The sequence below is a fragment of the Schistocerca cancellata genome, chromosome 6 (genome assembly GCF_023864275.1).
Source record: "Schistocerca cancellata isolate TAMUIC-IGC-003103 chromosome 6, iqSchCanc2.1, whole genome shotgun sequence".
NCBI lineage: Eukaryota > Metazoa > Arthropoda > Insecta > Orthoptera > Acrididae > Schistocerca > Schistocerca cancellata.
In genome coordinates, this window is record NC_064631.1 from 549,718,542 (window position 1) to 549,731,764 (window position 13,223).

At 42.9% G+C, this 13,223-nt stretch overlaps 1 protein-coding gene across 1 annotated transcript in view; it reads left to right on the forward strand.

Moving 5' to 3' along the window:
* LOC126191279 (peroxiredoxin-6-like) overlaps positions 1–13,223 on the forward strand; it is a 153,150-nt gene that overhangs the window by 52,083 nt on the left and 87,844 nt on the right. The gene's annotated exons all lie outside the window — the stretch shown is intronic.

Below are 13,223 nucleotides of genomic sequence, written 5' to 3' on the forward strand. Positions count from 1 at the left end.
CGACGGTTTGGAAAATCTTACGGAAAAGGCTAAAGCAGAAGCCTTACCGTTTACAATTGCTACAAGCCCTGACAGCCGATGAAAAAGTCAAACGCTTTGAATTTTCGGCGCTCATGGAAGAGGATGCGTTCAGTGCGAAACTTGTTTTCAGTGATGAAGCAACATTTTTTCTTAATGGTGAAGTGAACAGACACAATGTGCGAATCTTGGCGGTAGAGAATCCTCACGCATTCGTGCAGCAAATTCGCAATTCACCAAAAGTTAACGTGTTTTGTGCAATCTCACGGTTTAAAGTTTACAGCCCCTTTTTCTTCTGCGAAAAAAACGTTACAGGACACGTGTAGCTGGACATGCTGGAAAATTGGCTCATGCCACAACTGGAGACCGACAGCGCCGACTTCATCTTTCAACAGGATGGTGTTCCACCGCACTTCCATCATGATGTTCGGCATTTCTTAAACAGGAGATTGGAAAACCGATAGATCGGTCGTGGTGGAGATCATGATCAGCAATTCATGTCATTGCCTCCACGTTCTGACTTAACCCCATGCGATTTCTTTCTGTGGGGTTATGTGAAAGATTCAGTGTTTAAACCTCCTCTACCAAGAAACGTGCCAGAACTGCGAGCTCGCATCAACGATGCTTTCGAACTCATTGATGGGGACAAGCTGCGCCGAGTGTGGGAGGAATTTGATTATCGGCTTGATGTCTGCCGAATCACTAAAGGGGCACATATCGAACATTTGTGAATGCCTAAAAGAACTTTTTGAGTTTTTGTATGTGTGTGCAAAGCATTGTGAAAATATCTCAAATAATAAAGTTATTGTAGAGCTGTGAAATCGCTTCAATCATTTGTAATAACCCTGTAGTTTCGTTGTAACACGTTAGACATAGTTCACCCGTTTGCCTTTAAAAATCAATAGACACGAACGTAGTTTATGAAAGACACAGAATGTGGAAGCTAAGATTCACGTTGAGCAAGGAAATGAAGCTGGTAATATGCTGATGGCTGGAGCGTACCATACTTTGCTCAGCCACCGATGAGCGTTTCCTCAATACACTGGCACTGCTAACGTCCTTGAAAGATTGACTACAGTGTGTGAAGAAAATTCTTATGACACTGTTGTTTCCAAAACATCAGCTCTGTCTTTAATGTAACAGTCGACAAAGCTAAAAAGTATCGTACAATACGCTTCAGACAATAATGTGACGTCCAACGTTACGATGGACAGGAAAGATCCGTTTTATAGCACTATTAGAAGGTTGATGCGAAAGCACTTACGTTCATGCAGTCCATAACTGTAATGTGCCTTCGATTACTACCAGAGGTCCCATGGTAGCCCAGGTGAACGTCGCCCATAGCATAATACTGCCCCCAAAGACACGGTGCACACTTCGAACAGCCTTTCGCGTGTATGACGGCGTATTCGAACACGACGATCAATATGGTGTATTAAGAAACACGGTTCATCCGACCAGGCGATACGTTTCCATGGTCCAATATCGATGATCGCGTAGCTACTGCAATTGTAACTGATGAGGTCTTTGAGTCTACATGTTAGGGTCATCTGCTGGAGAGCCCCACGTTCAGCAACGAGTGCTGAGAGGTGTGCTTCGAAAATCTTGAGGCTGTAGCTCATGTCCTGTTTTACAGAGAAGACAGGCCTCCGATCTTCATGTTCTGTGGCGAGGCGTGGAGGTTCAATACATTGTTACCCATTCGTGGTTTCATCATACTTCAACGACATCCCATAGATGGTCACGACAAAAACACGCGAGCAGTCGACTAACTTCACCGTTTCCGAGATCCTAGCTACTAGGCGCCGGACTATAACAATCTCCCTTTTGTCGAAGTCGCTTACGTCAATGGAGTCCTCCATTAGCCGCCTGTATCGTCACTAGAATGATTCCCCATTCGTCTCAGCTTCGCGTCACGTGCCCACAAGGCCACCAGGCGGTATTCAGTGTATGTCTACAAGTATATTTTTACGTGTATACTGATTCGCCTGTCATGGACACATACACTGGTGTCCAAAATTGACGCAACAAAGCACTATTTGCCCGTCTGTCTCTAAGTCACGACATAATCATACTAACTGTCAACAGATGTCCGTATCTTCGTCTTCTGCACAGCAGTGGCACTCCGGTCAACAGACAACGACCCCAGCGATGACGCCAGGACATCTACCAAACGGGGTAGTGTTTTCCGGGTAGACCCACATCCACTTTTACCTTCTTCTTCTCCTTCACATTTGACTGCATATGGCGTAACTTGCGGAGAAACTTGCGCAAATCACTCTGAAGTAAAAAGAACTCCTTCGGTTGACTTTTACCTTCTCCTTCACGTTTGACTGCGTGGTACGTAACTAGCGGCGTAACTTGCGCCGATTTTGACTGAACCGCTGTTGGAAAAAAGAGATGATGGCGTACATGTACAGACAAACAAATGATTACAGTTTCAGAAGAAATGGACCATTTATTCAAGAGAAAGAGCTTCGCAAATTGAGCAAGTCAATAACGCTTCGGGCCAGCACTGGCCCTTATGGAAGCACTTATTCGGGTTGACACTGATTAGTAGAGTTGTTTGATGTCGTCCTATGGGATATCGTACCAAATTCTGTCCAACTGGCACGTTAGTCTGTCAAGATCCTGAGATGGTTAGAGAGCCCTGCCGATAAAGATTGGAATTTTCTCAGTTGGGGAGAGATCCGGCAATGCTGTTGGCCAAGGCTGCGTTTGGCAAGCACCAAGATATCTACTAGTAACTCTCGCCGTATGCAGGCGGACACTACTTTGCTGAAATGCAAGCCCAGAGAAGGTTTTCATGAAGGGCAACAAAACGGTGGGTAGAATACTGTCGACGTACCGCTGTGCTGTAAAGGTGCCACGGATGACAACAAAACGGATCCTGCTATGAAATGCGCCCCAGACCATCACTCTTGGCTGTCGGGCCCTATGACGGGCGACAATCAGGTTGGTATCCCACCGCTGAACCGGGCGTCTCCAGACACCTCTTCGCCCTGGAATCTCGCTAACTGGAGTAGAAATGTCTTTAGTGATGATTCCCGTTTCTAACTGAGCTCTGATGAGCAGCGACGATATGCCTGGAGACCCCCGGCCAGCTCAAACAACAGATGGTTTCTTTTTGTAAATACCTTTACATTTGGTGTGCATGAATTTTCTGGATCACTTGTCTGTTAATTACTACAGGTAGCTTGTCATCTGCAACCAAACGATGTTGATGAGAAAGTTTTTTGCTGGGAGTTAACCTATCTAGGATGTAATTTAGTTTGTCGTTGTGTTTTCGCGCCTATATTCGTTTCTACTTGCGTTTTCGTAACGTAACGCAAGTAAAAACCAATATAGGCGCGAAAACATCGCTACAAACTAGATTACATCCTAGAAGATAGGTTAACTCCCAGCAAAAAACTTTCTCATCAACATCGTTTGGTTGCAGATGACAAGCTACGTATAGTAGGGACCGATGACCTCTGCAGTTTGGTCCCTTTAATCCTTAAACCAACCAACCAACCAACCAACCTATAGTAATTAACACACAAGTGATCCAGAAAATTCATGCACACCAAATGTAAAGGTATTTACAAAATGAAACGATTTGTTGTTTGAACTAAAGATGCACGTAATTTTATAATCATTTAACAAAAATGTTCACATTGCAGAATAAATGAAAACGAAAACCCACTGATGATGGCACAGTGGTGCCGAAACATGTTTGGGTACTGAGAAAAACCGGTGTTTTGCATAACTGGCGGACATCACACGCAACAATGCAAACATTTCGGTTAAATCCCATTTATTTGGTCTCAAATTTGGCGTAAACCAATATGTCCGCCGTAGAAATCGAACGTACTCCTGTCCATCATGTTTTCTGGGAATGGTGTGTGACCCAAATGAGACGTACCCCTAGTCTGCGATCCACAAATTCAATGAGCAACATTGTTGATGTGGCATCTGGTTGTATGTTACTTTACGTCGAATTTGGGCCCAATTAAATGGAAAGTTAATCGCAAACTTTATTTATCAAATATATTTGTACTAACTATCAGAAAATTTGTGTTACTAAACGGCTGGAAACACACGTCGTAGTTGCGGGTTGCCTTTCTATCAGCTCCCAAAGACAGTAAAATTTGATTCACAGAAATTCATATAATACTTGACCTAATTTAAAAATCTGAAATGATGTGATCTACTCACTAAGAGGTATAATCTTATGTTAAAGGAACACAGTAAGTCAAGTAGTGAAGCTAGAAACTATGTCTCGCAACAGTGTAACTGACTGCTCACGAATTACTCAGACTATCTACATCCAGTATTTGAGAATGAGAGTGTTAGCGACTCCCAACACACTTAACTACACATAATTTCAAACCTTTTCGAAACTTTTTCTCACTGACTCTTACAGCCCCTCCCCAACACACACACAAAGTAATGGAAGGAAAAATGTTTATTTCTTACTACATTTCCCCTGCTCAGGAGATACGACGTCATACACATTGAGATGAATGAGAAACTGTTTTACGAACTTGTAGCATGCTGAAGCAGCTGTGGGTCAGCAACTTCTGTTGATCAGTGCAACGAAAAACCAGACCAAAGTTGCAAATTTCACTTCTTTTATTCACTCGATGACTGGTTCCGGAACGGTACCCATTTTCAAATAATCGTAACATAGTCAAGAAATGGTATTTCCGAAAATGCAAAACCGTGTCAGAAATGTTGAAACGAACAGTTACAGCGGCCCTAAACTAGTCATCGAGTGAATAAAAACAAGGGAAATTTGCGACTTTGGACTGGTTTTTCGTTGTACTGTAAAACTGTTTTGTACCCAGGGGATAGATTATTTACAGAATCAGGGGTGGGAACGGGGGAGGCTTGGGGGTTTAGTGGATTCATACTAATATTACTACTTGCTCGTAACTACAAATCCGCAGTTACCTCGCTCGTCTGCGTACCACGTTTACTGGAACGGCTTTGCTTCGTCTACGTTTCATCCGTCTTATTTTTCGCATTAATAGTGATGCATGCTTTACATTTGGGTAGAATTTGTAAGCATTAGAAAGCCCTTGAATCAACCAATGTAATAAATTATGAAATTAAGAACTGCATGAAAAATATTAAATTGCAGTTCGACATTTTAATCAAGTAACAACCTGTAGCACGCAAAGTTTCATTGCTTGATTGTAATATTTCTATATATTTTTTAGTTTCTTATTTCTGTTGTCAGAAGAATGAAAACGTTGGCAGACACCTACAACTGTTGTCGCTCACTGGCTCAGATAATATTCGCGATTGCGTGTTCGTCATTTCCTTAGCAGTTTATTGTAATTAAATTAGTCTGCCAAATTAAGTCATACACAATCTTTATTTACGTAATTTCAGTTTTATGAACAAGTTAGTGAATTCGTAAAGCACACCACTCATGCCAGGCTGTAATTTTGGCTTCATGCAAGACACCGTTTATTTTTTTTTGTAGCTATTGCAATAACCACACACCTACGACGTGATCTTGTTTTTTTCTGTGTGGGTTTGCAATTCGTCATGTCTAATCTATATTGTCCGGTGCGAGGAAGACTGTCCCAAGGCACCGAGGGAGGTGGCGCAGTGGTTAGCACACTGGACTCGCATTCGGGAGGACGACGGTTCAATCCCGTCTCCAACCATCCTGATTTAGGTTTTCCGTGATTTCCCTAAATCGTTTCAGGCAAATGCTGGGATGGTTCCTTCGAAAGGGCACGGCCGATTTCCTTCCCGATCCTTCCCTGACCCGAGCTTGCGCTCCGTCTCTAATGACCTCGTTGTCGACGGGACGTTAAACACTAACCACCTACCTACCCACACACCCGTCCCAAGGCGGCGTACCATGACACAATTTAAACAGAAAAAAGAGACAACTATTTAATTGGATGCACAAAGAAGGGAGGCAGGAGTGGTCACATGTTTGTTTCACTCACAGGGGAGCGGCACGATAATGTTGAAAGACGTGAATTGGCAGATTAGTGAAGATCGCCGCAAATAATTACGCGAAAGGCTTCTTACAAACTCTCAAGAACCGGTACTAAGCAATGAATCTAGAAACACTTTTCAGCGCACAAGTCAAGATTAAACTAGTTACACTTTACACAGAGCTATTTAAATAGTCATTCTTGCAGCTCTCCATGCCTCATTCGAAAGGCAAGAAACACTTAACATATGGTATAATGCTAAGTGCCCTCTGCCGCGCACTTCACAGTGGTTTGCAACGTAAATATGTAGATGTAGTTGTATCCTTGTGTTGTGCACCAAGTGACGGAAACAAGCAGGTTGTTAACGCTAGAGATTCACCGATTTTCAAGAAGCGCCGCTGTCTTCTCCATGCGATGTTTCCACCTTGGTGGCGCCTGACCCACTGTCACTGACTGTATCCAGCGTCGCTCACAGTGACTCGGCACAATGGCGGCCCGTGTGTCCCTGAGGCTTGTGGTGGCCAATGGGGACTCGGAGAGCGAGGCACACCTCCCTGTGACGGAGTTCCGCCGTCGGAAGATGCGGGGTTCCACATCGCCAGGCACAGAGCCAACGTTTGCGGTCATGAACCATAAAAAAAAGCATTTTGTAAAAGCGTGTAAATTTCCGAATTTCTCTGCTAAGTTCCAGACCGTATAGTAGCATGAAGACTAGCAGTCTCGCAAAGCGCAAAGGAACTCTAGGTGAACGGAACTGGAGAACAATGATTGTCAGAGCTATAATGTTCCATAAAATTTCAAGTAATTTTCTATCTCGAATGCATATTTTGGAACTCGTCACTATGTGTCAGTCTTTCGTTACAAGATTTCCTCTTCCGACTTTCTAAACTTCACGACACATGCTCTAAGGACAAATTTGTGAAGAAATCGCAAGATGGAATTTCCACATACAGTATATGACAAAACACTAGGATACAGTTTTCTTGTTGTGGTGCTACACATTTTCACGCCTGCACCAAATGCTAATATCTTATTAATATTGCCTACAAGCATTGTAGCTTAAAACATTTTTCCTCTTCGCTAATAATCTTCCTAACGTTGTTGTTATAGTCTTCGGCTCGAAGAGCAGTTTGATTAAGTTCCCCCACACTGATTTATCATGTGAAAGTTTCTTCATCTCTGCATAAATTCTGGAATCAGTATTATCTTTAAGCTGCTTACTGTATTCATACCTAGGTACCCTTCTACCATTTCTACCCCTCACAGTTTCCGCCAATACTGAAATAACAATTTATTGATATCTCAAGATGCATCCTATCAACCGATCCCTTCTTTTAGTCAATAATAATTTCCTTTCTCCCCAGTTGGATTCAATACCTCCTCATTATTTGTGCGATCCACGCATCTAATCTTCAGCATTATTCTGCAGCACCACATTTCAAAAGCTTCTGTTCTCTTCTTGTCTCAGGTGCTTATCGTATACGTTTCACTTCCAAACAAGCCTAACTCCACACAAATAACTTCAGAAAAGACTTTTTGTAGTTTAATTTTTGTTCGATCTTAACCGATGATTCATTTTCCGAAATGCATTTCTTGCTATTGTCAGTCTGCATTTTATATCCTCTCTACTTTACCCGTCATCACTTATTTTACTATCCACATAACAAAATTCGTCTAACACTTAAATGTGATTAATTCTATTATCTAGCTCTCCAGCAGAGCCTGATTTCATTCGACTGTATTCCTTTATCCTTATTTTACTTCTGTTGATATTCATTTCAGCATTCCGTTTTAAGTCACTATACATCCCGCCCAACTGCTGTTCCAAGTCCTTTGCCGTCTCTGACAGAAGTACTGTGAAAGCAGCAAACCTCTTAGTTTAAATTTCTTTTCTCTCAACTTTAGTTCATTTCCCAAATTCCTCCAGGGTTTTCTGTACTTCTTACTCAGTTGTAGTTGTGGTCTTCAGTCCAAAGACTTGTTTGATGCAGCTCTCCATGCTACTCTATCCGGTGCAAGCCTCTTCATCTCCGAGTACCTACTGCAATCAACATCCCTCTGAATCTGCTACTGTATTCATCGCTTGGTCTCCCTCTACGATTTTTACCCCCCCCTCCCCCCAAGCTTCCCTCCCGCACTAAATTGGTGACCTCTTGATGCCCCAAAACGTGTCCTACCAACCGGTTCCTTCTTTTAGTCAAGCTGTGCCATATATTTCTTTTTTCCACAGTTCTGTTCAGTACCTCCTCATTAGTTACTTGGTCTACCCATATAATCTTCAACATTTTGGAAGCTTCTGTTCTCTTCTTGTCCGAATTGTTTATCGTCCATCTTTCTCTTCCATACATGTCTACACTCCATGCAAATACTTTCAGGAAAGTCTTCCTCATATTTAAATCTGTACTCGATGTCAACACATTTCTCTTCTTCAAGAATACTTTTCTTGCTATTGGCAGCCTACATTTTATATCCTCCCTACTTCGACCATCATCAGTTATTTTCCTTCCTAAATAACATAACTCATTTACTACTTTCAAGTGTATCATTTCCTAATCTATTTTCCTCATCTTCACCTGATTTAATTACACTACATAGAATTCTTCTCGTTTTGCTTTTGTTGATGTTCATCTTAAACCTCCTTTCAAGACACTGTCCATTGCGTTCAGCTGCTCTTCCAGGTCCTTTGCTGTCCCTGACAGAATTACAATGTCGTCGGCAAACCTCAAAGTTTTTATTTCTTCTCCACGCATTTTAACTCCTACTCCAATTTTTTCTTTGGTTTCCTTTGGCACTTGCTCAATATACTGATTGCATAACAGCGGGGACAGGCTGCTTCCCTTTAATGCCCCTCGACTCTTATATCTACCATTTGCTTTCTGTACAAACTGTAGATAGCCTTTCGGTCCCTGTATTTTCCCCCTGCCACCTGTAGAATTTGAAAGGGGGTATTGCAGTCAACATTGTCAAAAGGTTTCCCAAAAGTCTACAAATGCTATGAACATAGGCTTGCCTTTCCTTAACCTTTCTAAGGTAATTCGTATTGTCAATGTTAGCTCGCTTGTTGCTACATTTCTCCGGAATTCAAACTGATCAACCCCGAGATAGGCATGTACCTGTATACAAATTCAATATCGTCGAGGTACATGGCAGGCTCTGGACTACTGAGATTACGGCTTCAGTTGCTTGTGAATTATTGTTGGAGTGTATACGATTGGACAGATAGTAATGAGGGAAGAGGGTGAGCCAGCAGATATAGAAGCCAAGCCCACGGCGGCGACTGGAAGGCCGAGGCTTACGTAACGTCGCGTGCTGTGCGGACCCGAGCGCACCGGCCAAGGCTGGTGACGCGGCGCTTGTTGTGTATCTCCGTCTCTCTCTAGTGCCGGCGGTGACTCGCCGAATCCCAGGACGCCCTTCCCTGCTGTTCTTCTGTTGCAGCCGCGTCATCCACGTAGCGCTGGATGCAGTACCTTGCGCTTAGAGTATCTCTGTACAAATGTTTGCATTCTGATTGGATCTTAAAAGTTGCTCAGATTCGATTCAGATCGTTTTGTTAAAAAATATGAGTGCTTTGAATGAAATTTTTTGTAGCGTCAAAAGTAAGTATTTTGTTGATCGTTTCCTATTCCGATTGATTAAACACCGCCTGTGAAGGACACTGCCCGGTACTGGGCGTGTGTGCGGGAGGGGGGGGGGAGGGGGGGTGGGGGGAGGGGGGGGGCGAGATTGGTGGGGGCAAGGTGTTCTGCTTAGAGTCGATTTCTCACCCCATCCTTGTCCTGCTCCACCTTTGCCTATCTCGAAGTTCGCGAGATGCAGACTTACTTTTCATTTATTTAAAATGAAAACATATTCTTTCTGCTGCTGTCGAAGGACAGATCGTCACGTCTCATGTGTTTAATAAATGCGCAGGTCAGTTGCAATTATTGGTCCTAGGCTGCTCCTCAGTCACTTTTCCGTAAAAAGTTTCCTTCGAGGAGTCCTAATCTCGCAAGGTACGCAGGAATAGTGAGAAGTGTGGAAGGTAGGAGATGAGGTAGTGGGGGAAGTTAAATTGTGAGGGAGAGTCGTACTTGGATAGCTTGATGCGCCCGCAAACGAGATACAAACCTGTTTTGATAATTTCATCCGCATTATAACGTCCACACCTTAACCTGTGACCAAACACCCTCCCATCTCCATATACTTCCATACACTCAATACCGTTCCTTCTACAACTGCAGAAGAGAAATACGGGAATTTAATATTTGTATGTTATTTCCGGTACGCTTTCGTTCTGAGAGACATATCGCTGTTTCAAGCACCAACGGGAATGCTATGGACATTAAAGAATTCAGATTATTAAGTTTTGTATGTGTTATTTCGTTTTGGTTTAACGTAAGATTGATTTGATATCAAGAGCGTGAAACAATATCAATACTGGTAAAGGGACCTCAGTGTGGATGATAGATTTATTTTTCAACAACGAATATGGATTAACAATGGGAAGTCTAGAATAAAGTAGACCAATAGTTCGTTTCAAGGTCTACACATGACAGAAGAAGCCGACACTGCTGAAGACTAGTTTGCCGAGCGATGGAAAGGCAAAAGATAAAAAAAGAAAATTAAAAAAAAAGGAAAGAAAGTAGCTGATCCGGTAGAGCATTTGCCTGCGAAAGCCACAGTCCCAAGTTTTGAATTTGAATCTGCCAGGCAGTTCTGAATCAGCGCAAATTTCGCTGCAGAGCGAAAATTCGCGATGTAAATTACTGCTCATTGTCCGTCATCTAGCCGACGTAGCTGTCTAAACTATCATGTCTCTGGCCGACAAAATGAAGTGGGCATTTGAGGTACTCCACAGTACGGAACGTTGAGGGGCCTGAGATATTTCCCTGACATCTAGGAGCTCAGAAAGAGTTATTAATACTATGATGAAATATATGATTATGTGATGAAAAATTGAAATAGCTTTTTAGAAATGATCAGCGCAGGTGAAAAATAAAAATCTCAAAAGATGGCAGAAGGAAATACTGTGGCAGTTGGAAATACTACAGCAGATATTAAACACACGGTTTGAAAAGCGCACTGCTGAAAAAGGGTAGTGTATTTAGTGCAGTATCAACACCAACGTCGAGTAGGACATCCTGAACTGTACAGATGCATTTGTTTTGCTGCCATACGCAAAGAAAGGAGCGCACAAAATCAGCAGAGTTAAGGAGGCAGACATCTACCTTTACACTTGGAAAACAGAATCAGTCGAAAAGGAATTTAGCCTCCAGATCTTAGCAATGCGGTCGAAATATCGCAGATGCCTTCGTGGGCACTGAACGAAAATAGTCACATGGCTCCAAATTAATTCGCCGCTCGGAATGGCCGAGCGGTCTATGACGCCATGTCACGGACTGCTCGGCCCCTCCCGCCGGAGGTTCGAGTCCTCTCTCGGGCATAGGTGTGTGTGTTGTACTTAGCATAAGTTAGTTTAAGTAGTGTGTAAGACAGGGACCGATTACCTCAGCAGCTTGGTCCCTTCGAAATTCACACACATACGAACATTTTTTTTCCCCAAATTAATTCACCTTTTGACATACGGTACATCGCACGAGGTGATAGTTACACTTTGACGGAAGTTGGCTGCTAGGGCGGAAAAGAGTGTTACTAAGTTTCGCTTCCACTAGAAAGCTCCGTCTAATGGTATGAGGATATGGGACACTGTTAAGGGCATTCTGCGCGTTGGATGGGGACGTTACGCTTTCGTACCATTCGAGAGGAGTAGGCTATATGACAGCATCTCCCTTCTATTCGTAACAGGACAACATGACTCTACACCGAAGAAGCACTGATCACAGTCATGTACACAACGCTGACTGATACTGCACCTGACATTTCAAAACAGGTCTGAGGAAGGCAAAGTAAAATCAATTCCATTTAGCCCAGCGTTCGAAAAATGGTAGCAGTTTTGGAAACCAATTTCATCATTATAGAATTCCTCCTATACGATTAATTTGAGTTCGTCCCGATCTCCGAGTGGAACTAAAGCTGCCATCATGAAAATATGTCGAAATTTTCGCATTTTTTCCAGTTCTCCTAAACTCTTAATTCAAATGTATATCGATACACATAATATCGAACATTAAATTCTGAGTATACTAAGTACTAATACGATTCTGATGAAAGGGTGCTGCAGAAACACTATATCAAAAGAAGTAAGCTTTCCAACTTTTGTTGAAAAATCGCTTTTGACTCCACAATACGTACAACATGTATGAAAAGACCACGTTTGCCGGCCGCGGATGCCGAGCGGTACTAGGCGCTTTAGTCCGGAACCCCGTGACTGCTACGGTCGCAGATCCGAATCCTGCCTCGGGCATGGATGCGTGTGATCTCCTTAGGTTAGTTAGGTTTAAGTAGTTCTAAGTTTTAGATGACTGATGACCTCAGATGTTAAGTCCCATAGTGCTCAGAGTCATTTGATCGACCACGTTTCAAGCGAAGTACGAGGGAGGAGATTTTTGACACGGTGATCCCTTCGATTATTACTTGCCGACAAGTGATGATCGAAACGATAGATGTGTTGAAAATCTACTAACACCAGTCATTGAATGCTAGCCCCAATTTTGAGTGCACCAGAGGCGGGAATCTTCCAGCACGTCAGTCAGGAGCCCTGGGGATGGCTTAATTATATCGCCGAAACTGGTTGCTCAATAAAACAACAATCTGAAATTTAGAAGGCTGAAAATCCTGGAGCGATTGAGTGCAGCGATCACATAAGAGGAATTACAGGTAAGGGAAATGCCAGACGGTTTCACTGGAACAATCCTCCCAAAGTGTCATGCACCCACGAAGGAAGTTGCATACAAAAACCTTGTTCGACCAATACCTGAATGTTGCTCGTTAGTCTGGGATCAGTACCAGATAGGATTGATAGACGAATAGGTTTATGTAGGTTCATTTAGAAAGCACGACAGCACCAAGGAGATACAAAGCCAACTCTAATGGCACACGCTACAAGTGACGAATTCTGCATCATTGGGTTTTTTAATGTTAAAATTTCGAAAGCGTATGTTCGTAGAAGTGTACCAATATATTGCTTCGTCATACATACATCTCGCGGCAAGATCGTGTCTGTAAAATTGAGATAATTTCGTGGTCACACGAAGGCTTACCAATAATCGCTCTTCATGCGGACCAGTAGCGACTGCAAATGCAAACGGCAAATGGGGGAGTGATTCACAATGTACTTTCGGAACCCATAAGGCTGGTTTGCGGAATGTGAATGTAGTGGTT